This window comes from Cavia porcellus, unplaced genomic scaffold, assembly GCF_034190915.1.
Source record: "Cavia porcellus strain 051 isolate PalLab524CR breed Dunkin Hartley unplaced genomic scaffold, mCavPor4.1 scaffold_2, whole genome shotgun sequence".
NCBI lineage: Eukaryota > Metazoa > Chordata > Mammalia > Rodentia > Caviidae > Cavia > Cavia porcellus.
Window position 1 is genome coordinate 37,054,248 of NW_026947485.1, and position 24,253 is coordinate 37,078,500.

The window sequence follows — 24,253 nt, forward strand, 5'->3', positions numbered from 1 at the left end:
ATCCTTTGTTAAGGTTCTAGCTGCTTCCTCTGCCCAGAGGGCTCCTCCCCTTGGTTCAGAAAACCTTGAAGCTGCCCCCTGCAGCTAGTGTGGAGACAGCCCTGGGCCCTTGGTTGCTCCAGTTAGGCACTGGTTTTAACTCTGTTGCACCAAGTTCCTAACCTGCTTACCTCAGTGTCCTCATCTAAATCAGTTAGAGCAGGTGCTAGTCAATAGTCAAAGCCATGGTACCTGCAGAGACCCTATCCTGATGTCTGGGGATCTGAAGCTGCTCAGTAACCTGAACATGGTGCCACATGCCTGTAATCTCGATACTCTGGGAGGCTGAGGCAGGGAGATCACAAGTTCAAGCCTGGCCTGGGCAACTTAGCAACTTAGCAAAACCTTGTCTCAAAAAGATAAAATAAATAAAAAGGGCTAGAGGTATAACTCACTACAAAGGTCCTGGGTTCAATCACCAGCAGAGCTAGACGAATAAATGATTGAATATGCTTAGTAGAAGGTGGGTTGTTATTATCCGAGTTCCTGGTGCTGGGTACTGTAAAGGACAAAAGATGAAGGAACTAAAGTATCCACCAGTCAGAAGCCAGCGGTCTTTCTGGAGGAGTAATCCAGACACGCAGGAAGAGAAACTTCCAGAGACTACATGAGCCTCATCATTAATGACACCAAGCAGTGCTTCAGCCTCACTTGCTGTCATTGGCTGTGTCAGGGGTCATGTGACAGCACCTCCGTTCACTGGAACCTGCAGCTGCTTACTGCAGTCCTGTGACCAGGACAGGGCTCTGGACATTCACACAAGGGATGACATGGCCCTTGACCGTTGAGAGGTAAGAGCTGGTGGTAGATGCCATTCTTCTCGGGCAGTTCTGAGACTCATTCTGTACACTGCTCAAGGGTCCCAGCCCTGGCTGCTCACAACAGTGACCAGCATGGACATCCATCCTTTTTGGCTTGAGAGTGGCTTGGTTTCCCTCCTTGTTGCTCTCTCAAATTCAGCATCGCTGTTTTTTGGGGATCATGCCCCCTAAGGAACCACCAGAAATCAAGTCTCTGCCTCAGGGGTTCTTTCCCAACACAGTGGCTCAGGGCACAGGCTTTGCTGGGACAAGGGACTAATCTAATCTAATCATCTGATTGGAGGGTTGTTGTGCAGGTCCAGTAGTACAGAGGCTGTGAGGACAAACTATTGGACCAGTATCCCAGACTCTTCAAATTATTGCCCTTGTGACCCTAGGGAAGTTGCTCAACCTACCAGCAACTCTGCCTCATGCACCAATTACAGTAGTGACCTCGTAGCATGTCGTGAGGGTTACATGAGTTAATACACGTGGAGACCTAAGGCAGGCTCCATTAAGCTGGGGTCTGCAAAGCTCTTTGTAGAATACCAGCTACTTTAGAAAATACTCGAGGCAGACAAAAATATAAGCCTAGTACAAGAAGATGTAGGAGAATATTTTTGTGACTTAGGAAATGGAAAGAGATCTGAAAACTTCAAAAGCACTCACTACAGTTTAAAAATGAGGTGTTGGGGCTGCAGAGTAGCATTTGCCTAGGACTTATGAAGCCCTGGTTTCAACCCCCAGGACTACAGTCAATTAACTAATCAATTAAATTAAAGATTTATTGAGAATGAAGAAGTCCATAAACAAAACTAGTAACTAGATGATGAAATGGGAGAAACCCTTGCCAGTTCTAAAACCAATCAAAAATGATCTAATTCTAGATGTGTTCTAATTGGTAGAATATGCAATGAAATTAACAGTTCTGGACTCCTGGAGAAGGCATCAATCCAATAGAAAATGGGCAAAAGATGTCACAAGATGGGGGAGGGGTACACACTTAAAACTCTAACACTGAGAGGCTGAGGAATGCAAGTTCAAGCCTAGCCTGGGCAACTCAGTGACTTACCAAGACCCTGTCTCAAACTAAAACATAAGATTGGGCTGAGGTTGTAGCTCAGTGTGAAGAACTTGGGTTCGTCCCCCAGTACACACACACACACACACACACACACAGGATAACAGACTAACTAGCTAATGACCATGTGAGATGTCTCAGGGGTCAGTAATAGGGAAATGTGAACTAGGAAAGTGGGTGAGATGCCGCAGTTTTCCAGTAGGATCCAGCTCTTTGACTGCTGAGTACCCTGCCAAAGAAATTCTCTCCCAAATGCACAAAAGGCCTTGCCCCAGATGTATACTATAGTGTTGTCTCTGAGGGTCTGGAGTGAACTCCTTACCACAGGGCTACGTCCCCAGAGGCCAGGGGCTCCTTTTTGAGGCTTGATCAAGGCCACCTCCAAGTCTAAAGAATGCTTCACAGATAATCAGGAAATAACCCAAACCAGGGTAACACTGTGAGAAGAAAAAAAAAAAAGACTGAGAAGAGACACAGTGATAAGGAAGAAGGAACAGACCGAGCGTGGTCAGTGAGTGGTTCAGACAGGGAGGTCCAAGAAAGGCCCAGGTTTGGATTCTGGAAGCAGATTGGTGGCAGGGGTCTGGGGAAAGTTGGTAACTGAGGCACAGAGCCAAGTATACATCTGAGGCCCTAACCTTAATCCTAACCCAATACCCACAGCCTGTGGAGTGCAGGTGAGGCAGGTAGTCAGAGCGAAGCCTGCCAGCCAGCCTGGTCCTGGCCCCTGGGAGTCTCATCTGGTGGTGGCTCAGCACTTGATAGCACCTGTGCCCACCCTACTCAGCCTGGATGCTGAGGGGCACACAGATGTGTGCGAAGCTCAGAATGATGAGCTGGGCTAGATTGAGGGCAGGAGAGGCCGGTGAAGGTGTCTGGGCCCGGGCTTCAAGTGCCCAAGGAGATGGGGCTAGGAAGGCAGTGGCCCACTCACAAGGCTCCTGTGATAGCTGCAGGCTGTGGAGCCTGCCCTGAGGGACCCTGAGCCAGTGGCACTTTGCATGGACAAGTGGCCTACTCTGCTTCTGAGAGAGGTGGCAGGAGCTGGGTACACAGCCTAGAGCCTGTCAGTGCACCAAGGCAGACAGCACATGCACCATGAACACACGTGTACACACTGCACCCCACACCTCCCACATGGGCATGTCCCACCACACAACACACACAGTGCACCACACACACTGCACCACACAGTCCACATTTACACATGCAGCACCACACAGAACCCCACATGTGCCCCCAATCCACATACCGCCTGCACACGCAGCATCTGCACTCATTTGCATACTGCATGGACGTGATTCTCAACACAAACACAATGTTACCACCAACCACACACATGCGCACCACATCCACAGCCATCTGTACACAACACACTGCCCCATACACCATCTACACACACAAACCCTCTGCCATGCCCATGTCACACACACACACACACACACTCACTCACTCACTCACTCACTCACTCACTGGTGCTGTGCCTCCAGGAAAACAGCACTGACTCGTGAACAACCTAAAAGAGCAAATGCACTAGGCTTTGGCTTCTGGTGCGGCTCCTGGGCATTCTGACCCCAAGTGATACGTGGGTCTCCTGGAGACAAGGTGACCTCAAGGACTGCTGTCCCTGCTGCTTATCAGGATCAGGAGGATTGGGCTGCACTGGGGGCACATTGCCCTTCCCCAGCTGGAGAGTCAGTTGCAGCGCTGCTGTGGCCTGGCCTATGCTAGTCCGACTCACTTTGGCACCTTCCTTTACCCAAGACCCTCTGTTGCCTTTCCCCAGGGATTAGGGCAGCTTATCTGTCCATCTGCTGGCCCCAGGCCTGTTTATCTTCTTAGGGCTTTCTTCCTGAAATAGCTTCAGGTTATCTCAGCTGTGGGTGGCGGTGGTGTGGGCCGGGCCTGCCTGACAGGTCCCCATACACAGCTCCCTGTCATCTGTCCCTGGCAGCCCTTCCTCCTGCAACTCAGACCTAAGCCTCACAGGTTAGGAGGCTCAACTGGAGGCCTCCGCAGGGCAACACAAGTGTAGCACATTCTCCTCCACCTCAGACTCCTCCCTTAAGAGCGCCCAACCCATTCTCTCTTCTTCTGTGGTCACTGTCAACGAGCTGATGTGTCACTCTTGCCTCTCACCAGGCAGCTGGACCTGCTCATCTAGGGGGCTCTCCTAGTTGTCATACCCAATGCCAGACTTTTCTCTATCTTATTCTGAACCCTTACCCCCTGTACCATGCCATCATGCAAAACACCCCAAGGCTCCCAGGAGAAAACCTCAGCCACCTTATAGTACCCCTGGCATCCTGGCAGCGCCTCCTGCCAGCACTGCCATCCAATCCTAGGCCCCAGGTCTCATAGGCCAAGTCTTCCTGACAGCCCTCTCCAGACTTGGTACTTCCTGTCTCCTACACACCACCACCAGGAAATAGACTTTGCTCATTTCACCAAGCATTTCCCTGCTTCAAGAACATTCCATGGCTCCCTGCTTCTGGCTGAATCTACTCTGAACATGTTTATCAGGTTCTCAAGGTGTACCTCCATGAGCCAGACATGGTAGTACATACCTGTATTCCCAGCACTCTGGTAGACTGAGGCAGGAGGATTACCAGTTTGAGTCTAGACTGGGAACTAGTCACTTAGCAAGACCCTGTCTCAAAGGAAAAAACAAACAAAAAACTATAAAGCTGGAGATGCCTATGTATGTATATATGTACTTATTTATTTATTTATTTATTATTTTTGGTACCAGGTATTTATTATTTTTGAACTCAGGACCTTGTGCTTGCCAGGCAGGTGATTGTGCTGCTGAACTATATCCCCAGCCCAGGAGATGCCACTTTAACATCATATCCTACGTAATAATAATAACATCACATTCTATGTCACTGACAATATCAACCTTTTTTTTTTTTTTTGTCTTTTTCATTTTTATTGGTACCAGGGATTGAACTCACGACCGCCTGCTTGCAAGGCAGGTGCTTATGTCGCTGAGCTAAATCCCCAGCCCCGACAATATCAACCTTTGCAGCCCCACACAATATTAATCCTTGCAACCCTACACAAGCATGCTCCTTTGGGCTTCAACTCCCTGGCTTGGTTGGGCCCCTGACCAGAAATACCCTTTAGCCTCCCCTGCATCTCACCAGGACTTCTCTCTCAGATCTCACTTTGGTTACCTATTCTTGCTGTCTTTGGTTATTCAGTCATTTACTGAGCCAATCTTGTATTAAGCCAGTCTTCGTTGAGCGCGCTGTCTGTGGAGCAAGGAGACACTCCCAGCCTGGCTCCCCTCTGAGGTGCTACAGTGAACTCCCGCCTCTCCCTGGGGCCTCATAGGTCTGTGGCCCTCTGACTGTGTCATCTGCCCAGGTCACAAGCCATAGCCATAAGAATACTAGCCCCGGACTGCCAATTTTTTCTTTTGTTAAATACATTTTTTAATTGAATGTTACCAAATGTTACCAAAAATAAAACATTTTCACAGTAGGACAGGAAGGAGAACATGGTTCTAGAATGAATGACAATGTGAAGAAATCTACCATGTTTTTCTCTTCTTTTTCTTTCTTTCTTAAGGAAAAAAAATGTATATATATACATTTTGTTGTCATTGTTATTGTTGTTGCTTTGTTTTGTTTTTGGTCTTTTGAGAAAGGATCTCTCTATGTAGTTCAGTCTGATCTTGGACTCACTATGCAGTGCAGCCTGGCCTCAAACTTGCAGCAATTCTCCTGCCTCTGCCTCCCCAGTGCTTGGATTATACTGGGCCATCACCATGTGTCACCATGGGCCATCACCAAGCTTCTCTTTTCCTTCATTTCAGAACATAAAAAATCCCAGAGTAAAGGGCAGTCCTCGCAATGGATGACATTTAGCGCAATGAAAAAGTTACCACGTGTTTCTTTTTCTGCCATTCATGGAGGACAGGTGTCCTCATTCTCTTGGCCACCATCATGCATCACCTCCATGCTGAGCTCCAGTGAGTAAGAGTGGTTGGTGGATCCCCAGTGCAGTCCCAGTTGCTGAGGGAAGAGGTTGTCCTGACTCTGCCATCACAGGCTTTGTGTTTGGGACCTGGCCACCACTGACATAGCTGGTCCCAGAGGCAGGTGACCTGGCCTGACTTCCATTCCATTAATCACAGCCTCAGACATTCATCCTGCCTGTGTGTTGCTCGCTGGCCCTGTAGGCACGCAGGTGTTAGTGACACTAATTACATTCTGCAAGTGGGAGTGGCATCCTTGAGCCTTGGGGCAGGTGGGATCTTGCATTAGGGAGGATCAGGAAGCTAAGGAGCCTCAGAAACAGATGCCTTTCTGCCATGGCTTCATTGTCTTGGGGTGAGAACTCAGGCATCAGTGTCCCCTATCAGGGACTGCTGCCTCCCACTTCCCTCTGCATTCCTGGCTTCTGTGGAGAGAAGTCCAGCCCGAGCTTTCCACTGCACAGCCCTGGTCCCTCCAGTCACTTCCATAAAAAGCCCTGGTTGCCTGGATGGGAGAAAGAGAATTTTTCCAAAGGATGTTGTGTGCATTGTTGGGAGCAACAAGCATTTCGGTGAACTCTGGGTCACGCACAGACTGACAAATGGCAGGAAGTCAGGGACTCAGGCCTGACATTTTTTGCACAAAGGCTCCACAGTACGGCCAGGTGAGCTGGGCCCTGGGACAGACACATAGGTCCCCGCCCGGCACTTCCTGCCCTTTGTTGGCCCAAGTGATGGCCTTTCTTTTGGGCCTGGCTCCTGTTCTTTATTTATGGAGAAGAGCAGCTCAATATAGAAACGGGTGGACCCAGGAGCCAGGATGTGGGAATGCAGACTGGCTGGATGCCCACCGGGCGTAGAACTGCCGAATTAGAATAATGTGGCCATGTACACTCAATAATAAGCCCGTCTGTTATTTATACACCTGCTGAGATGGTCAGCAGGAGCCCTGGGCACGTTTCACCACATGTTCATGCCACGGCTCTGCTGATGCCCCTACCTTGAGTCCTTGTGAGCTGGCATGGTTTCACCCACGAGTCCAGTCTGCCTGCCAGACCCTCAGAGCCAGTGCCAGTGTGGGTGCCCTGTGGCAAGGAAATGTTTCTTTGTGTCATAGGAAAACCTTGTTGGTTGGCTTCCTCAGGATTTACTGCTTGTAGAAATTGTGATGTGCGTTTATAGGCATGAAGCAGGTGAGACCTCTTCTCATCCCTGACCTCTTCTTCATTAGCATTATGGAGGATTTGCACAGATCCTTGCCAAACAGAGTTTGAGCTTTCCTTGGGCACACGGAGTCTCGGCTTGGCATCCAGCATGGAGCAGTATGAAGGACACTGACCAGGGAGGTCCAGAGCACTGTCCTCTCCCTGCCTGGCTAGCTGTGCAGTCTGGAGCAATTCCCTTCATCTCTTTGCCTCGCAAAGGTTGGCCTCATAACACACACTCTTTATCTTTATTTTCAGGTTCTGCAGTTCCACGAATTGCTTTGTATATCATGGTCGTATGGCGAAATAGATTTTAAAAAGTTATTGAGAATAATACCCAAAGAAAAAAATTTTTAAAAAGTTATTGAGGTCGTAACACACTCCAACATACTAAGTTATAGCTGGCTTCCTCTGTTCTCATAACCATATTTTTGTAGATTCTGTTTTTTCCTACCTTCTTTTTCTCCCACTTTTTGGTGCCGGACTTGAACCTAGGACTTTGTACTGAGCATATACTCTACCATTTCTTCCCTTATTTTTAAGCTGATTTTAGATCATTGTTTGTGGATCACCCACTGTAGCAAGTCTTCTATTTTAAGCTAGTGACTTCCTAACCTGCTAAAAACGTATGCAAGATGAGAATAAATAGGTCTACCCCAAAATAAAAAACAATAAAAATGGGCACATTTTATATTTCTGTGACAAAGATACAAACACAAATAGCAAACAAATATATGAAGTATATATACAAATGGCCAACAAATACATGAAATACAAATAACCAACAAATATATGAAGAAATGCTCAATATCGCATTAGAGAAATGCAAGTTAACACTAAAATTCCATTTCAAAAAGAGTGACCATCATCAAGAAATCAAATAATAAATGCTGGCTGGCGAGACTGCAGCTCAGCAGGTATGGAAGGAGGTTTCTACACTGTTGATGGAAATGCAAACTAGTACAAACACCATGGAAATTATGGAGATTCCTCAAAAACTAAATAGAACTTTTGTTTGACCCAGATATTTCCCTTCTAGGTATTTTCCCAAAAAAGTTAAAGATATCCTATTATAGTGATATAAGCACACCCCAGCTTATAGCAGCACAACTTATGATAGCTAAATATTGGAAGCAGCCTATATGCTCATCAGCAGATGAATGGATAAAGAAAATGTGGTATTTACCCATAGTGGAGTGCTACTCTGCCATAAAGAAAAATAAACTTGAGTCATTTGTAGGAAAATGGATGCATCTTGAGACCATAACATAAATCAAACACGTGAGTTTAAATACTGCATGGTTCCTCTTGTATAAGGAGAAAATCTTCAAATTCTAAATAAAAGAGCAAGGTAAATGGTAATAGGAAGTAGAGAGGGAGACCTTTCTCAAAGGGGAAGGGGTCAAGAGATGGAGGGAAGGAGAGGAATAGGAGATGAAAAAACAATTGTGAGTTATGTGCACACACCAACTCCACACAGGCAGTGTAAATAGGATATACTGGAAACGTAATGATAATTAAAAAATCAATCTAAAGCAAATTCACAAATGCATGAATTTATATGTGTACTCCTGACATATTTCAGACAAATCAATGATTTTTTTTCTTCCTTGTGCTTGACCCTATTATTGTTATTTTGTCTTTTTGAGATAGGGTCTTGCCATGCAGTTCAGGCTGGCCTTGAGCTCACTTTGTAGCCCAGGCTGGTCTTTTTTTTTTTTTTTTCCACGGTACTGGGGATCAAACTCACGACCTCTCACTTGCCAGGCAGGCACTTATGCCGCTGAGCTAAATCCCCTGCCCCCAGGCTGGTCTTGAACTTGAAGTGATCCTTCTGCCTCAGTCTCCCGAGTGCTGAGATTACAGGAGTGCACCACCACGCCGGCCTATCCTATTCTAAAGAGACAAAGGTGTCAGAGGGCTAACATCAGAACCATGAGGCACTACTGTACCTTTTCCTTTATTCTATTATGCCTTCATGGAACATAGTAGGAATTCAATAGATTCTTGTTAGATGGCAGAATCTATCCTTCTACTAAAAAATTTACTAAGGATAAAATTCTGCCTCATCCAAATCGGGTTTTGAGCTAAGCTGGAAGTTGTAGGACTGATCTGGCCTACATGTTCCTTTGACAAAATCATGCTCCTCCACCCTCTTCCTGTGTAGCAGCGTTCCCTCCCTTCCTCGTGGTCTCCTTCTGTCCCCTCCACGGAGCCTCAGTGTTACTCCCAAGAAGGAAGGTGATAACAGATTAATTACCTATTCACATTCCTCAGAGCACAGCTCGGAAGCCCTGTACATTTCTAGAGGCCATGCAGAGAGATTCCAGGGAGGCGGCACTCAGGATAATTTTAATCCACGTTCACATAGAGTTGGAAATTTGCAGAGCACCTGTAGATACAGTTATGTGTGGCATAATGACAGGTCTCTCGATCAGTGATGAACTACACACTCAACAGCCGACTCACTGAAAAATTCCTGTCCCCTAGTGATGTTGCAGCAGAAATGCTTTTGCAGTGCTCGTGCATTTGTAGTGTAAATAAACCTACTAGGTTGCACTGCCAGTCCTATGAAAGTACAGCACAGACAATTACGTACATATGCAATGCTTGGAACGACAGAATATTACTATGCCACTGGTTTACAGTGTTATACTTATTATTGCTATTGTATTTAGTTTTATTTTATTTATTTGTGTGTTTGTTTTGTTTTTTGAGACAGGGTCTCACTATGTAGTTCAGGCTGCCCCTGAACTTGCTATGTATCCTAGGCTGGCCTCAAACTTGCAGGAATCCTCCTGCCTGAGCCTCCCGGGTGCTGGGATTACAGGAGTGCACCACCACACTGGGTGTTCTATTGGTATTTTAAAGGGTACCCCTTCAAGTTATTACAACAAATTTTTTTTTTTTAACTGCAAAACAATGTGCTGCCAGCCAAGTGAGGCGGCTCGCAAGCTGAGGCAGGAGACTCGCAATGAGTTCAAGGCCAGCCTGGGCTTCTTAGTAAGCTTAACTCCAGCCTAAACTATATAGTGAGATTCTGTCTCAGGAAGAAAAAACAAAACAAAACCACAAAAAACAACGTGCTTTGTGACTCCCACAGCAGCCTCCTCTATTCCATGTTCACTATGTCCCTTGGCTACATTCAGAGCCCATGTGGAATGACAGAACTACTCCAACTAGGTTTGTGTAAGTAGCTTCTATGGTGTTTGCATGACAATGAACTGGCTTTACCTATGCATTTCGCAGAACACATCTGCGCCATTAAATCATGAGTGAGTGGACAGTGTTTCATTTAACCAGCTCTCCAATCCTGAGATGGTATCACCTGACCATAGTACACTGAGTAGAGTTGGGTTATTTTCCAGAACAAATTTTCCATCCCAAAACTTTTCTCATTGTAACCAACCCTCTTACCTGGAGGGGCTGCTGGGAAGCCTGGGAGAGTTGGCACTGGGGGGCAGCATCCTTCCAAGATGGCAAAGGTGATTCACCTTTGAGGAGAGGGAAAGTGAGGAGGAGGCAGGAGGGAGGGAGCGAGCTCAGGGTCTGAAGGAAGGCCTGAGCCTCCGTATCAGAATAGGAAAGTCTGGTGTGGCTTCCAGCTCACTCACGCCATCAGAATACACTGGGGAGAACTGAGAACTGGGGGGCTTGAACTGGACTGTGAGCTCTGGCAGCTAAACTCATTGTTTTGAGTTTTATTTTGGGGGATTCTTGTTTATGCTTGTTAGCTTTGGTGGTGCTGGGAAATGAACAGAGGGCTAATTGAACTAGGTGAGTGCTCTATCAGTCAGCTATAGCCCAGCCCTAGCCTGGTTCCCCCTGGTTTGATGCTGGGGAGATTTAAACTCTCAAAGCTCCTGTCAAGTTCATTGTGTGCACAAGGAGAATGACAATAACAACAGGACACAGTCACAGCAGGACGACTCGTTCTCCTCCATCTTCGAAAAGTCCAAGTGAGGAGTGGGTGAGTCCACACACAGGGACCTACCTTCATGACATAAGTACAATCACTTGGCAGGTTGTCACTTTTGGTCATTCCACAGGTATTGACTGCATGCTGACTGTACCCTAGGCACTGAGTTAGGCCCCCAGGATGCAGTGATGCAGAGATAGAAAGGTACCTGGGATGCTCGCCCTCCTGGGATCCAGCCACTTTATTCCTCCATGGCCCTCTGTGTGGCCCATGAGGCTGAGCAGCAGGGTGAGGCACCATGTGAAGCATCCCAGCAAGCTGAGTAACTGTGGCTGTGAGAGTCAAGCGACTTGATGATTAGGACACACTTACATGTAACAGTGAATGTCATGGAAGGAGCTTTCAGTGATCATTAGCTTCTCCTCCAAGGGAGACTTCGTGGCCACTGGGTAAAAAGGCCTCCCCTACTCCAGGCTGATGGCTAAGACAGTTCCAGGTTCTGTTGCACAGCCAGGAGCAAGCTTCGAGCTTTCCCTCCCCAGATGGACAGCCAGCTGCTGGCAGGCAGGGTTCACATGGCCAGCACCTGGGAAAGGGACTCCCCTTTCCTGATGGGCATCCAAGGGACAGGCAAGCTGTCTACCCTCATTGAGGTGGTGAGAGATCCTTCACTACTCTAGCTCTGCCCACTTCCTCCTGGCTTGTCACAGGAGTGTGAAATGCTCTGACGTAAAGGCAAACCAGGGCCAGGAAACGCATGACACTCAAGGCGCAGGAAGCTTGGTCTCACCGTCACAGGAACAGTCACTCCTCTGTGTTTCCAGACAATCCCAGCCCAGGAGTACAGAAAAGCCATCAAGACAAGACGAGACAGTTTCCCTGGTTCCCTTTCCTGAAGTCCAGCCCCACCCAAGTCCCAGCCTGCAGGGACCACCACCAACATAAGCGTGTGTCCCAGGTAAGAGCATGTTAACAGTCTGGCTGCCAACCTCCTGCCCTCCCTTGATGGTTCCAGACCTGCTGTGGATTAGATCTATGTGTCCCCCCACCAAGCCTCATGTTTTCAGATGTGATTAGATCATGGAGTCATTATAGTCATCGATGGATTAATCCACCGATGAATCCCTACTGCAGCGCAATTAGAACACAGGGCCTGGTGGGAAGAGTTAGTTTACTGAAGATGTTACTTGAAAGGGTTGATTTCCCTCCCAGCTCTTCCTCTGTCTCTGTTTCCTGGCCAACATGATGAGTGGCTTTCCTCCTCCGGACATTTTCACCATTCTCTGCCTGCTTTGGGCCAGCTGACTATTAATTGGAGTCTTTAAACATTGTAAGCCAAAATAACCCTCTCCTCTTTTAAGGTTAGGTGTAGGCTATTTTATCTAAGCAATGAGAAAGTGACTGACATAAGACCAAAGTGACCACTCTCGCTAATTAGCAAAGGCCACTGTTAGGAAGAGATGATACTAACCATACATGGTCACTCACCAGGTTCCTATAGCAATGGTGCCATAAGGGTTAGGTGAGCTGGCCACTTCCAGTCATTGCAGCCCAGGCCACTGCTGACACAGTGCCATTTCCCTACACAGTGGGGATGTCACTTGGCATCTCTGTTCTGTTTGCTCCATGATCCAGGTCCTCTCTACAGGAGCAGGGCCCAGCATAGCCTTGAAACCAGACCTGTCTGGCCTCAGTATTATACCTTCTCTGACCCTGACCCATCCTAGAACCTAAGTCATGTGTGTCACTCTCTCACTCCTTAGGATGATCCGCTTCTGGGGAGTCCTGAACTCTCTAGTCAGGCCAAGCCACTCTCTGATACCCTGAGTCCCACTGGAAACAGCTTAGATTCAAACCAGACAGGGATGGCAGCCCACACAAAGTAAATCTCAGAGTCTCAAGGCGTTGGGGATCAGATATTATTATTATTATTATTACTAAAACAAAATTTTAAAACACATCAATCAGGGGGCAACAATGGTACATGCATTGCACACTGTCATCCCCAAATTACTCACAGAGGACAAGACATCTACATTCAATTGTCCAAACAATACCAGCACAAATCTTACTCTTCAGCAAACTCAGAGAAATCTGTAGTAATACTACCTTAACTATTTTTGTATACATGTACACAGATATATACATTTACATATGTTGTTTCTTTCAGCTTCTCACATGAACGTGAAACAATATGATGTTTATAGATGTGTGTCTTATTTCACTGAATATGGTCTCAAGTTGCATCCATCTACCTATAAAAGTCTCCAGTTTATCCTATTTTATGGCTGAGTACTCCACTGTATAAAAAACCACATCTTTTTTATCCATTCCTCAGTTGATGGGCATTTAGGTTGTTTCCAAGATCTGGCTATTACAAATTGTGCTGCTATAAACGTGGGTACACATATATTGCTGTGGAATGATGTTTTTATTCTTTTGGGAAGATATCCAGAAGGGGAAGAGCTGCATCATATGGAACCTCTAGTCCTGGTTTTTTAAGGAATCTCCACTCTGATTTCCACAGTGGTTGTACCAGTCTGCATTCTCACCAACACTGGAGAAGGGTTCTTTTTTCCCCATAGCCCCGAGTTCAGGTCTTCAGCGCTCCTCTGCAGTGCCTCTGACCTTCCTGGACCATCTGTTTTATTTTCAAAATTGCTTTCCTTGGTGGAAAATTCATTCAACAAGCTTTCAGGTATTCTTAAGTCCCAGACCTGATCCTCTATTTTAAGGATAAGCCAGACCCAGTCGCTGGTCACACAGAGCTTAAGTTTACATGGGGGTAGGAGGGGACAGATAAGGAGGAGGAGATGATTATAATGAACTGGCTTCAGGTAGTAACAAGTGCAGTGATTAAACAGCATGATAATGGTCTGAGAATGCATCTGGGAGGCTGAGGGTACAGCTCAGGCCTCTGGGGAGATGGCCTTCAGGCCAAGGCCCTAGGACCAGCAGGCTCAGCCATGCAGTGAGGAAAGCAGAAGCTCCAAGGGCGGAAGAGGACTGCTGCGCTGGAGTGAATGCTCAGGACATCCCCCTCTGACTCTCTCACCCTTAAGAGGCAGGACAGGGTAAAGGGAAGAGGTGGAGTCAGTCCCAGATTTGAAAGAATTCAAACCCCTCCCACCCCCACCCACAGTGCAAACCTGCTGTCCCTTCCCAGACTCCTTGGAGCACAGCTACCTCTCACCCAGCACATGCTGATCCTTCTGCCCCTACCAAACTCCTTCTTAACCTCTGGGATCCAGTGTGAAAGCTCCCTTCTCAGGAAGGCTTTGCAGGCTTCTGCTCCAAACCATCCTTCTTTGTCATAAATAAGGTGGAGTTTGAGCAAGTGAGCTCTGATGGCAGAGCCAGCCCTGACTCCATCCACAGGTGTGTTGTTTCATGCATTAGTTTCTTGGGGTAGGTGTAACAAATGGCTGGAAACTGGGAGGTTTAAAACAACTGAAACCAGCTGGGTTTGGCATGGTGGCACAAGCCTGTGTACTCAGCACTGGGCAGGAGGATCACTGTGAGTTCAAAGCCAGACTGAACTCACAGCAGGTCTCTGTCTCAACAAATAAAACAAAACCCAGAAACTAACGGTCTCACAGTTCTGGTGGCTGACATCTAAACCAGGGTGTGGTGATACTGATTCTTTCTCCGACTCAGAAGAATGGGTTCCACTCCTCTCCATGCTGGTGATGCCAGCAGGGTGGCCTCTCACGGCCGTCCTGTCCTCACTCATCTGTCTTCATACGGCACTCTCCCCTTTGTCTCTTTTTGGCTTTTTGTTTGACCACTTTTTCAGTGCTGGAAGTGAACCTAGAGCCTTGCACATGCTAAGTAAGCAGTCTACCACTGAGCTACATTGCTTGCTTTGGTTTGCTTTGCTTTCCTTTCTTTTATTGTTTGTTTTTTGAGACAGGGTCTCGCTACGTAGTTCAGCCTTGCCTTGAACTCACTATGTGGCCCTTGAGCTTGGTGATCCTCCTGCCTCAACCTCCAATGTGCTGGGATTACAGACCTGGGCCATAATCTCCAGCTTCTGTTTGTTTTATAAGGACACTGATCATATGAGAATAAGGGTGTTCTTCACTTAACTAATTGTATCTGCAATTTTTCTGTAGCTGCTCTTTAACTTACGATGGAGTTATATCCAGATAAGTTCCCTCAGAAGTAGAAAATTCACTTACTATACTTTATCTACCAACACCACAGCATAGCAACATGACACATTGTAGTGCTTTGAGCATCTCTTCTGATGAGGAGCCCCTGTGTCCAGTAACATGAAAGGGTATTAGACCAGGTACTGTTACCTGGGTAGAGATCAGAATGCAAAATTTAAAGTATGCTTTCTACCAAATTCATATGGCTTTTGTCCCATCATAAAACTGAACCTTCATAAGTGGAAACACTCTAACCTAGGGACCAGATGTATTTCCAAGTCCGCTTTCCAAAATAATGGGGATTAGAGCTTCAGCATGTTTCTGGGGACACAATTCAACCCACAGCATTTGGATAAGTTTAAACTAATTCCTCTTCTCTGAAATGGGTACAATGTAAGTGCTGCCTCTTAAAGTGACACTGAATGAATCCGTTGCTTGGCTGGTGACACAGTACACATCCATACACTCAGCTGCCCTGCTTACCAACTCCATGGCTGGCCAGCCTCCCAAGTGATTCCAGGCAGGGCCCAGGCTTTATTGACTTTCCTTTTTACTTTTAAAGCCAAGTGCTAGTAGAAAGGCAGTGCTCAAAGAATGAAAAATTGCCACATCAAGGGCAAGGTTAAAATAAAAAGAAGCATTTTGAACACTTCTGTTTTCCTCATAATAATTATTAGGAGAAGAACTATACAATCATCAAAAATTTTCCCTAGTGTTGGAGATCAAACTCAAGGCCTCACATATGCTAGGCAAGTACTCTAAACCACACCCCCAGTCCCTCACACTTTTAGGCTTCCCCCACCTTGAAAAATTATTTTTGTTTGTTTTGAGACACAGCCTCACTACATAGCCTTGGTTGGCCTTGCATTTGTGATTCTCATGCCTTGGTCTCCAAGAGTGCTGGGATTTTAGGTGTGCACCTCCATGCCCAGCTCCCTTCAATTTATTCTTTAAAAGCTTTTCTCAATTTCATAAGCTGGGCATGGTGGCACCTGCCTGTAATCCCAGCACTCAAGAGGCTGAGTCAGGAGGGTTGTCATGAGTTTGAGGCCAGCCTGGGCTTCATAAACAAATTCAAGGCCAACCTTAACTGTATAGCAAAACCCTGTCTCTAAATAAATAAGTAAATAAATTTATTTCATGAAAGGCAGGAAGAATTATTATTAATCTTTTAATTAATGCTTATAATAAGTGATATATCAGACAGAGAAATTTTATGAGAGCAATATTGTAATTTTGTATGTGCTACATGTTCCTTTTATGGTTATTGGGGCCGTTTGTGATTGGCACATTTATACATGTTTTTAAAAGCTTTACTGGGCACACATTTATTATTTAAGCAACTATGAGGTTATAGTTCTTTGCTCTCATGATACCTTCAGTCACATCTGGGGTTTTATGATGCCAGGTTCTTCCTTCCAGATGCAACTTTCAAACGCAGCATTATTTTGGAGGCGACATGATCTGCTCTACAATGACTCACTCTCTGATTAGTTTCCATGGGCACAAAATAGAGAAGGGAAATTCATTCTCTTTTAAAATTTAATTGCAGGGTCTAGGGATGTAGGTCAGCTGTAGTGTTTGCCCAGCATCTGTGAGGCCCTGGGTTCAGTCTCCAGTAAGGCAAACAACCAAAAATTTTAATTCCACGCCATGTCCTCCTTTACCTCCCTACTCTCCACCCCACCAGGCCATCCTCGGCTGAACAAAATAGAAATTGACCTGTCTTGACTTATCCTTACTGACAGGGTACAAGGTTTCTGACATATTCACCTTGTAAATCTAGTTCCTAACAAGCCATGCGCGTGTGGCAAGCTTGTTAAGTGTTGGATTGTAATCAGTGGGCCTGTTATATTACTGAATTATTCCCAATCAAATTGAATGCATATTAAGAGGCTAAAATGTTACATATTTATATTTTTTATGGCAAACAAGTAGGATACCTCTAGAAGAACCCAAAAGACAATAATACCATTTGCTGTCTATGGGAGGGTACTGAGGGGCTAAAGGACAGGGTGAGGAGGAGAGTAGCCAGTGTATTCCACTTACACTTTCTAAATTATATGAATCACTACCTATTCAACAACATCTTGAGCTGTTCCACCTCTCTAAGTCAATATCTCCATCGATATATGTTTGCCTTTGCTGATATGGCACTTCATTAAGCTTAGACTACACAGTTCAAGTGATGCTTGTGTAACTTCCCAGGTAGATCCAGAGCTCCAGAAAGTGCAGTATCACTCCTTTCATTCATTCTCTGTCCTCCAGGATCCCAGCTAAGCTCGATGCCCACCATGGTTGCTAGGACTGCTTGTGACCAAATCTAGCACCTTAGGGTTCATCATGATTTCAATCAACAAACATTTGGAATCTTCTGCTTGGAGCAGGAAACCAGCAGTATACATGGGGTGGCATCTTCCTTAAATTACAGGCCAAAGCGGGGAAGAACAGCTTTGGGGCTACCATTTGTCAGAGCAGAGGAAGAGCTTCAAGGGATGTTGAATAGAATACTACGGGGGGAAATTTACAGAAAATTGGCTTTATCCTTGGAGCATTTTTTTCCCCCACAGTGCTGAGATCACCCAGGCTGCTGTGCACACTAGGCAAGAGCTCTACCACTCAGCTGCAGCCCTAGATCGCTGCCCCAGTCTTGCAGAACTTTAGAGCTGAGCCTTAAAGAACAGAATTCTCCTAGAAGAACCAATAGAAAGCAATCCCCTGGATTCTCCATTCTATTTTTTTGTTTGTTTGTTTGTTTGTTTGTTTTTTTTTTGTCTTTTTCCTTTTTATCGGTACCAGGGATCGAACTCACGACTGCCTGCTTACAAGGCAGGCGCTTATGCCGCTGAGCTAAATCCCCAGCCCCTGTTTGTTTGTTTTTGATAGTACTGTAGATTGAACCAAATGTCACACATGATAGTCAAGCATTGTACTACTGGGCTACATATGCAAGCCTTTTTATTTTTTATTTTGAGAAAGGGTCTCCGTAAATTCCAGGCTGGCCTCAAACTTGCAGTCTTACTGTCTCAGCTTCCTGAGTAGCTGGGAGTGCAGGCATGCACCACCACACCCAGCTAAAAGGACTCCTCTTGAACCATATAGTTCTTTAAACAGCTATGACAGAGTAGCTAAGGTCATGTTGTTGCCAGACTGGCTGATGAAGCCCAGCTCTACCACTATCTGTGTGACTTTGGTCTATATAAAATACAAAGACAATAGTCTTTTGATGCTGTCGGAAGTGACTGCTATTAGAAAAGCAAAGGCTCCTGCTGTCACCAGATGGTGGAGGGGTGGGGTGGACCCCTTGAGACTGAAGAGGAATAGACACCATAACTAACATTAGGCCCAGGCCTTCACATGAAGAGTTCCAACTGTTTTACCCAATAGTTTTCAGTGGTGACAGAAGAATTTGAAATGAGGACTTCTTGGATAGAATGACCATTAGATTCCTCAGAGGAGGTGAGGAAGCTGCTGAAAGCCACCTGGCTGGCCTTACCTGTGAAAAGGAAGGAGGTTACCTCATTGGGAAGGAATTAGGTGCAGCCCCACGGTAGGGCAGAAGGGCAGAGAAAGCAGTCATACTAAGTCTCAACACTTGACACTTCCTATATACGTCACCAGATCTGTGTCCCAGGCATGGGTACAGGGTCATAGCAACAGCACATAAGGAAGATCAAAAGTTCTCCCTGTGGTTAGAAGGGTGGAAAGGCAATTGTCCTGAGGTGCCCTGGCACGGAAAATGCAGCGTCCATCTCCAGACCTGAAATGATTTACCATGGTCATATTTGAGAGTTACTTATTTGAAGCTCATCAGAGACTTGGGTAAAACATTAATAGTAAGCTGGGTATAATGGCACACGACCGTAATCCAGCATAAAGTCAAGGTTAGCCTGGGCTACATAGTGAGATTAAGGTGAAACTGAACTGCATAGCAAGACCATATCTCAAAAAAACCAAAAAATGAACTTAATACCATATTTATACACAAGTGATTTGTGAGAGCTACACAAAGAGTGTTATATTTTTCAAAGCTCTTTGACAGTTTAACCTGCAGAGTTTGGAATTGTCTTTGAAAAACAGTTAGGGCAGATAGTCTTTCCCTCTTTTTGCAGATGAAAAATTAAAAATTAATATTTAAAGAGTTTCCTGATGTCATGAACTAGTAAAAGGCACAATAAAGAATAGAGACACAACGTTTTGCTCTTTAAATTATCTTTGGAGATTAACTCAGTTCTCCAGCATGCTCAGTGGCAAATCCCCGGATGTTGGTGTCAACACAGTCGGGGTCTGTGACCTCCTGGAACGTTGGGTGTAGTGCGGAGGCTGATGCTAGCAGAGAGATAGAACTAGAAATGCACACACCCACTGTGCTATCAGGGAAAATGGGGCTCTCAAGGGAGATCCTTAAGCTCTAGGGTTCTCTAAACCCGTGATATGTATGTATGTATGTATGTATGTACCTAATTGTGGTGCTGGGTTTTGTGTGTGCTAGACAAGCACTCTGTCACTGAGCTACAGCCCTAGCCCAAGTCTATGATTTCACTCAAACTTCTTAGGTCAGGATTCTTCCCAATTTGAGAATTTTGGAATTTCTACTTGGTCTATGCAAAAAATGTTGATGACTGGGTTGGGGGGCAGTTCTCAGCACCCCCACCCTTAGCCCCTTTTGCTGCAGGCTTGCTTTCTGCAGCTGCCTTCTGACCTCCCTGATGCCCAAAGGCAGCTCCTCCATCTCCAGCTATTAGCAAAATACCCCGGAGTGATGTGGGGAAGAACAATGCTCTAGAAGCTACACAAGTCACAAGTCACAGGAACCTCCACTGATCGTCCCAGCCTGGCTGTGGCCATCACTCTTCCGTATCTGGGCCCACGAGTTTACCTTTGTGATCCACGGCGCACAGAGACAGAATGGCATGGTGGCTCTAACTGCACCTGTTCTGTAGCCACAGAGAAGGCTGCTTGAACCAAAGTCTTTTCCCAGGTTCCTAAGGCCTCCAAATGCAGAGCGTACTCCAAGACACAGGGGAGCTACATAAATCTAGGCATTGTCCATCAAGTTGTTAGAAAAATAAATAAAAATCCTAAACAAGTACCATATAAAACACGTGGAAGACCCCTGAGCAGGGGAAAGGCAGGCATGAGGAAGAGAATTGTGAAAATACTGCGGTGCTGTGGCGATTCTGACTTCCCCAGGTGGAGGAAATGGCCCACAGCTGTGAAGGGCACCGTGCCTCAGTGATAGCTCTTGGGCTTGATAAACTTAGCTGCAGGGCGTGGCCTCCCGTGCACTGTGCGGCACAATCAGTAACTGTAAACCCAGAGGCCAAGTCCCTGTGCAGTTTACGTGAGTTTGCGAGTTCCTTGGGGATGCGAGGTGGTGTGGGTGAGGCACACATATAAGGAGGTGTGTGCGTGAGCCAATCACTTCTTTGAGTTAGGACAAGCACTTGTATATTTTAGAGTACTCCTGGGGGCAAATGGTTTATCTTTTTACCATGCCTATGAGACACAGCAGGCAAAATGACAGCACGATGAATATCACTGCAGTTACACTGTTCATGTACTCTGAACTCGAGAGGTTTAGGATCAGCCTGCCAGGGTTGAATCCTGATACACGTGGTGAGGACCAATCAGCTCCAGCTCTCGCTCACACTGCTCTTACCATTGATCACCAGGAGCTGTGGCTTCAATGTGTCCCCCAGCTTCATGTGCTGGAAATTTGGTCCCCAGTGCAGCAGTGTGGGGAGCTGGGACCTTTGGGAGGTAATTGGGTTTAGGAGGACTCTGTCCTTGGAAACAGTTTAATGGGCTGTCTTGGAAGTGGCTTGTTTGCAAAAGCTCTTTCTCTCTGTCTCTCTCTGTCTCTCTCTCTCTCTCTCTCTCTCTCTCTCTCTCATGCTTGCTCTGCGATGCCCTTGCCATGTTACAATGTACTACAAGGTCCTCACCAGACAGAATCCAGGAAGATGTTAGCACTGTGTTCTTGGGTTTGTCTAGCCTCCAGAACAAGGAGCTAAATTAAACTTGTGTTTGCTACAAATTACCACATCAGGGATTCAGATACAGCAATGGAAAATGGGCTGAGACACAAATATTCAACAATTAAGCACTTAGCATATGCCAGACACCGTGTGAAAGTTTGAGATGGGCACACAAGTAAATAATGTGCCTTCAAAGAGAACTGGGGGCTTGGAACAAAAGCCATGTGAAATCATACAGGGGATTAAGGCACTAACATGAATCCTGGGAACCCAGAAGAGGAAGAAATTTTGAGACAGGGTCTCACTGTGTAGCGCAGGCAGGCCACGAGCTCACTACATGGCAAGAAACTCATGGTGATCTTCTTGCCTCAGCCTCCTGAGTGCTGGGAAGAAGTGGTCACTTCTGATCTGAGGGGCAGAGACCAGATCAGAATGGACTATGTGGTAAGTGAACCCTCAAATGCTGTGAAGGGAGGGAAATAAATTAGCTCCAGCTACAAAGAGCAGCACCAGCAATGGGTCAAGACTTGAGAGTACAATGTGGAAGATCTTCCCTCAGGCAGTGCAAGAAGAGGGGAAGGTTAGGTGGGTGAGAATTTGGAAAACAAGGATGCCATGTTAGGGCAACAGGAAGGCAGGTGGGTTGAACAGGTGAAGAACAAGGTCATGTCTGACTCTGTGACCCAACACCCTGTTGGCAGGTGGAAGGCAGGAGAGGAATGAGGTGAGGATGCAAGAGTCAGGGACCACCAAGGGACATGGTCTCGCCCTGAGGGGCTTAGAGTTCATCCAGGAAGTGAGGCGCCTGCTTGTCAACCTCCAAGGAAAAGCCAAGCAACAAAGCAAATGCTACCTTTAGGTGGATGTCAGGGAAAGAAGTTTCTAGTTCCCCATCTGTAAATGGGGTGGAGCCAATACATGTACTTTTCTGGATTTATGAAGAATTGTGTTAGAAAAGTAAACTGCTGAGCACCATACTCCAAGCACAAAACACAGGCAAAGTTCCCACAGCTCTCTCCAAATACACCCTGACCTTGGGGGTGGACAAAGCTAACTAAATACAGAGGAATGGGAAAGATGGCCCTGGCTTTACTGAGACTGGAAAGCCAAAGCTGATGCCTGTGGCTATTTTTATTTCAACTCTCCCAATTCCAGCTCCACAGCTCCATGCATCTCTCTTTTACTCCTACCAGGCAACCTGTGACTTTCCAAGTTGTGCAACCAACAATTGTGAGACTCAGCTTCATAGATAAGGACAAGGAGGCAATCTACTCCACTGGAACAGTAGCTGGAGTTGTAGGATGCGTTGGATCCTTCTGGGGCACCCTGTGTGAGTAGAGATGTTACCTCAACTATTCAGACCTTTGCTTTCTTCACATGGGACGAAGACGGTGGACCCAGTGATCTCTTAAGTTCACTTAGCCTTAGGCTCACCCTGCATCTGAGGTGGATGGGATTCTGATGCTCCCACGCAACCCTGTGCATCTGAGCAGGAACTATGGGATCCCAGAACTTGCAGCCCTGGCCTGTGATGGATGCAGTCATTGTGGGAAATCCTCACTAGCTGCCAGGGCCAGCATGATCCTGTCCCTGGCTGCAGGGCTTCCAAGAGGGACCTGAAAACACTGGGAGTAATACGCATCAAAGTAGGTGTTCTGCAGACACAAGCATGCCATCCTATACTGAGCCCCAACGGGGTGCTTCCTCCAAGTCTCACATGGATCTCGTAAGATTAATTCTGGTATTTATTTATTTTTAATTCTGTTATTTATTTTATAGGATGAGAATGTGACTCACAGAGGTCAAGTGAAAGTCAAGTCACATGGCTATTAAACCACACAGCAGAATTAAATTCTGACCTGACTTCCTCTACGGCCACCCCTTATCTGCCTCAACAGACAGCTCTAGTAATAAAGTTCCTTTGGCCTGGGATTAGTCCCTCTGTCCCCATTTCCCATTTTGGCTCTCATACTTCTGCTTTCTTTTTTTTTTTTTTTTTTTTTTTTTGTCTTTTTCAGACAGTCTCTCTATTCAGTTCAGGCTGGCCTTGAGCTCACTTTGTAGTCTATGCTGGTCTCAAACTCACAAGGATCCTCCTGCCTTACCTCCCTAGTACTAGGATTACAGGTGTGAGTCACCACGCCCAGCTTAATTTCTCCCTTTTAACTGACTTCTTCCTCCTAGTCTACAGTCATGTATCTTCCTCTAATCTTAAAGCAATGTGTCAGGCATGGGGATGCATATTTGACAGCTCAGCTACTTGGGAGACCAAGGCAGGAGGATCGCAAGGCTAGCCTGGGCAACTTAGAGGGACCTTGTCTCAAAATAAAAAGTGAAAAGTGAGGTGGTGTGGCTCAGTAGTAGAATGCCTCTGGGTTCTATCCCCAGTGTCACACACAAAAAAGGCAACACATGCAAACCTCCCTGGCTCCATGTTCTCTCTCCTTCCCTTCTCTCCACACTGCTCCATGTCCTCCCCTCCACTGACTTCTCCAAGCCCCTGCACTTCATGAAAATTACCCTGGATGGACCCCAAAGGTCCTTTCGTGGTCAAGTTCTGTCAGCAGATCTCAGTCCTGGCAAGAGCTGACATTTCTGGCCACCCTTTTCCTGTCACAATATCCTCCTGCCTCCATTTCTATGGTACCTTCTCTCCTGGCCGACAAGTTCACCATTATACAGTCTCCTCCTCTGCAGCCCATTCGGTAAACATGGATCTCCCTTCTCTGTGCCAGGAATTCCTGGCTCCTTCTCTATAGTCCTGGACAATCTTGCTGTATGCAAGGGCTCCATTTGTTGTCCTAATGTCACACCTGAGCTTCAGTGTCATAGACAGAATTTCTAGACATAACCTCTGGATGGGCAGTGAGTCTTTGATGGCAACACATTAGAAATATTTTTGTTCTTGAGATAAGGCCAAACAGATAATCCTCCTGTCTCAGCCTCCAGAGTTCTAGGATTACAGGTTTAGGACCACCATGCCTGGCTCTAGCACATTTGAAACTGGACTTATTTTCTTTCCCTTAATCTGCCTCTCTTATATTCCCCATCTCAGCTGGTGTTATCTCCTCTCCCACCAAATCACCACA

General features: G+C 46.3%; 1 long non-coding RNA gene across 1 annotated transcript; it reads left to right on the forward strand.

Annotated features, from left to right (window-relative positions):
- Positions 1-11,831: 11,831 nt before the first annotated feature.
- On the forward strand, positions 11,832-23,171 carry LOC134472665 (uncharacterized). The gene is made up of 3 exons (XR_010042575.1): positions 11,832-11,987; positions 22,358-22,494; positions 22,944-23,171. It is a non-coding gene; the product is annotated as an uncharacterized LOC134472665 (long non-coding RNA).
- The last annotated feature ends 1,082 nt before the right edge of the window (positions 23,172-24,253 follow it).